This window comes from Propithecus coquereli, unplaced genomic scaffold (genome assembly GCF_000956105.1).
Source record: "Propithecus coquereli isolate 6110/MARCELLA unplaced genomic scaffold, Pcoq_1.0 Scaffold14, whole genome shotgun sequence".
Taxonomy (NCBI): domain Eukaryota; kingdom Metazoa; phylum Chordata; class Mammalia; order Primates; family Indriidae; genus Propithecus; species Propithecus coquereli.
The window spans coordinates 8,789,738-8,793,967 of record NW_012138302.1 but is presented as its reverse complement, the minus strand read 5'-3'; the positions used below and the strand labels follow the sequence as shown (position 1 = coordinate 8,793,967).

General features: G+C 33.4%; 1 protein-coding gene across 1 annotated transcript in view; it reads left to right on the top strand.

The window, feature by feature from the left end:
• HOOK1 (hook microtubule-tethering protein 1) overlaps positions 1 to 4,230 on the top strand; it is an 83,391-nt gene that overhangs the window by 78,355 nt on the left and 806 nt on the right. The gene's annotated exons all lie outside the window — the stretch shown is intronic.

Here is a 4,230-nt window from a genome sequence, read left to right as displayed (position 1 = left end):
ATCAATAAGTTAATTAATTAGCAATATGTAACGAGTAATATGTAATTATAAAATGTATCTAGATTTGTTTTATTATTTTTTGGGATCCATATAAAAATAGTCTTGAGGTAGGCACATGATGAACTATACAAGGGTGATTTCTTCGACTTGATATATACAAGGCTTTACTGCTATCCTTCAATTCTTTCATTAAATGCGTACGTGTATTTTGTCATGTCACAGAAGATATAATGTTTGGAATATTTGACTATTGGAAGGATGTTGCTATAGTAAAAGTGACTAATTAGAAATTTTGTAGATTCTGAAGAGGTCATAGTTCTCATATGTACCTCCTGTAAACAAGGGCTTCTGGACAGCATGATTGAAATGCTAAGGGTGGGGAATAAAGTGACATTTGTAAGAGGTGACTTTCTGATAGAAAGCAAGCTAAAGAATATTTTGTGTTAATGTTTACATAGTTTTTAATGTAATTAATGATGATTCAATTTTTCCTTTTAAGTATAAAATTATCATGGCTTCTGCCAAAAAAAGATATATTATGGTATAATAGTTTTACCTCCTCATTGAAAAGACACGTTGCAGTGATGAAAAAACGTGGAATCAGTTTGAGTTTTGTTTGCTGATCAAGGAGTTTGTCTTGCTCAGTTTGTGGTATTCAGTTCCTTTCTGCCCAAAGCTCTTATTTGCAAAGGTATTACTTTTGAATTTTGGGGTTATTTTTACATTTTACCACTTTGGAATTTTAGTTAAGTTGTGTTAAATCTGTGTTGTCCTGTGTTGTAGCCACAAGCCACATGTGGCAATTTAAATTAATTAAAATAAAAAATTTAGTTTCTTGGTTGCACCAGCCACATTTCAGATGCTCAGTAGCCACGCGCGGCTGGTGGTTCCTGTATTAGGACAGCTATAGAATATTTCCAGCATTGCAAAAAGTTCTATTGGACAGCGCCATACTAAATCTTTTTATAACTCAGAAATACTTTTTGATATTAGACCACAAATATAAAAAGAAGAATGTTAGGACTGTTTCAGATATAAAAAGGAATTCAGTTGTGACATAATTAGCATCTTACATTCTGGGTAGTTGAATACCTTATGTTGTGACAACCATAGTTAATTGTTCTAGTACTGTTCAACAAATGCATACCTATCAGCAGTATGTCTAGACCAGGGTCAACAAACTTTCTGTGCTGGAATAGGTACTAAATATTTTAGTAAATATCTCAGGCTTTGTGAGCTGCCTAGTCTCTGTTGCAAGTATTCAGCCCTGCCATTACAGGGAGAAAGTAGCTATATACAATGTATAATATAAACAAAATGGACATGGCTGTGTTTTAGTAAAACTTTCTTTACAAAAATGGTTGGTAGGCCGGATTTGACTTGCAGGCTGTAGCTGTGGTCTAGATTTTATTCTTAGCCTTTTTTTTGCAAATAACAGTATGAGCATTGTTCCATTTACAGTATTACTCATTTGGACACCTGGTTTTTAGATTCTTGCCCAGTAATTTTTTAATCGCTGCAAATGCAAATTTCATACTACATTTGGGTCTTTGAGATTAGGGAGCATCTGTCAGGATATTTTGTTTTATCAGGGTTACTTCTGTTGACTACCTCTTAGATTTTGATGTAATTATTGATTTGCATTTTCGTATGTTCTTGTTAGTGTCTGCTTGCCCATGACTTTTAGTGAAATGAAATAAGCCTTTGAAAATATCTTAGCATGCTATTTAACATTTTCTAAATATGATGGCATTTTGGTATATTTTGGTTAGTGAAGACATCTGCCCCTTTAGTGTTTCTATACTTATAATTGAAATTTTATGAGCTCTTCAAGCTCCCTTTTAATGGAATTTATTATAAAACACTGACTTTAATAAATTAGTGTTTTCATTTCAGTTGCTCATAAATTTTCGATTATTATACTTGGAATTTTTACATAATACAATTTCTGAATGAGAATATAAGGCTAGATTCATTTTTCTTAATACAGAAAAAGCAAATTTTCTGATTTATCACTTTTCTAGGTGATAAGTAGAATTAAAATGTTTGATTTATAAGTATTTATACAAGACTAATGTAATTTAAAGTTCTGTGTTATTGTGATTAATCATACAGAAATTCAGGAACTGATCAGAAGTGAGATTCTTTCCACATCTGGTTAATGTAGTGAGATTGACACCCTGTGGGTGGTAAGGCATTATAGATTTCATCATGAACCATGATTTATACACATCTGTGTTGTAAGAGAAGCTTGAAGGCATATACCATGGAAGAGCTATTCAGAATTTATCTATTTGATAAGGAATTAAATGACCCAGTGATTATGAAGTAAAACCACAGACCAATTTGAAAATTATCTTCAATTTTGAGCATTTGCTCTAAGATTAATATTCCTTTCTCTTTTTAAAATAGAGTGTATAAATATGACAGTGATGTCTATCCTGAGATTAACTTAATGTATTGAGAAATATTTGAAGTTTATTCTATTTTTCAATGAATAAGGCTGTCAAACTATGATTTAGTATAGATTAAGAATTAATGTCTTGTCTAGAAATATTAAACTGATGACATTATGATATCATCTTTGATAACTGAAGTACTAATTTCAATGTTAGATAATGTTTCCACATCTATACTTGTTTCTGTGTAGGGGCACATCTGACCTATGGGGGGTTTGGCTTTTAGGCCACAGAACTGTCTGTGTTAGGTTCTCTATATGTACATTTAATGAGAAACATTCCTATGTAAAAATGTGTGTATATGGTTGTATGCATACATTCTTATTGTGAACCTGTATGTTGCGAAGTAGTTTGCAAATTTGTAAAGCACAAACCATAAAAGAAAACAATGTAAAGTTCTTAAACTTGATGTTCCATAAATGTAATGTTTAGTTTATAAAAGGTCCTTTCTATTTTCTATGGCAAAGACTTTGACACTTGAAAAATAGAAGCAATACTTGATTTATTTTTGTAAGTATTTAGGATATTATTTTAAATAAATGATTGTCCAATAACAATATAATAGTTGTAAAATGTTTTAAGTAAATAAACTTTCTGCTTCTGTGTCTGTTATGATGAGTTTCTAGTGGGCACAAATGCACATTTATTTGCTGTTTTAAATAAAGGACTGAAAATATTTAGATTGGTAAAGAAAAATGATTGCATCAATTCTTCTAATTTTGTTTTTCCCTTGCAATTTTTTGTGAATGAAAAGATGTATTAAGTGATTTGGGCCTATGTCTTTTTATGTCTCCAATTTCACCTCTGGAATGTTGACATCTTGCATTAATATAGAATCCAGGACATTTCTGAATAATGTACTTTTAAAGACTGCTACTTATCCCTCAATATCCATTCCCCCTTCTTCCTTTAGTAACGGAACCCCATATTTTAGCTTATTACATTATCATCTAGGAAAAAAACCGAACACTGTAATTCCCAGACTCCCTTGTAATTAGTAGGTGGGGGGTCATTTAACCAAGTTCTGGCTAATGGGATGTGAATAGCAGTGTGTTTGTACTAAAAGCATGGGCATGTTTCCCTAGTCCTTATCCCTCCCTGTCTGGAATGCCAGGTGCCTGAGGCAGCCCTCAGAGACAATTGAATGATAAGGGAGAAGGAACTTGGGTCCCTGAAATCACCATTTAGCCAGAGCAGCCATGGACTTCCAGCCCAGGCTTCTCTTGTTTAAGCTATTTTTTTAAGTTATTTTATTTTGGGATTTCTTTCTTCCAACATTCCAACTTATTTCCCAATTCATAGAGGTTTGTTGAAATGAGTAGTGAAATTGATTTTTAGAAAAGTGCAGGTGCTCTGTATCCTGGGACAATATTTGGAAAGGTTTAATTCTGTTGCCGTTAATGCTCGATACATATTTGTTTAATGATCACCTAAATGAGGTTAATGTGCCAGATATGCAATGATGGAAACAAAAGTGAAGTGCTGTCTCACTTCACTTATGGGTATCTACCTATCTCACAGGTAGATACCCATGATTCTGTCCATGTAGCTTAGCTTTCTCAACTGGTACAATAAATGCCCCAACTAGCATCACATTATTTTGTGACTAGTTTATTAAGAGCAGGCCGGGTGCAGTGGCTCATGCCTGTAATCCTAGCACTCTGGGAGGCTCAGGCAGGAGGATCGCTCGAGGTCAGGAGTTCAAGACCAGCCTGAGCAAGAGCAAGACCCCGTCTCTACTAAAAAATAGAAAGAAATTATCTGGACAACT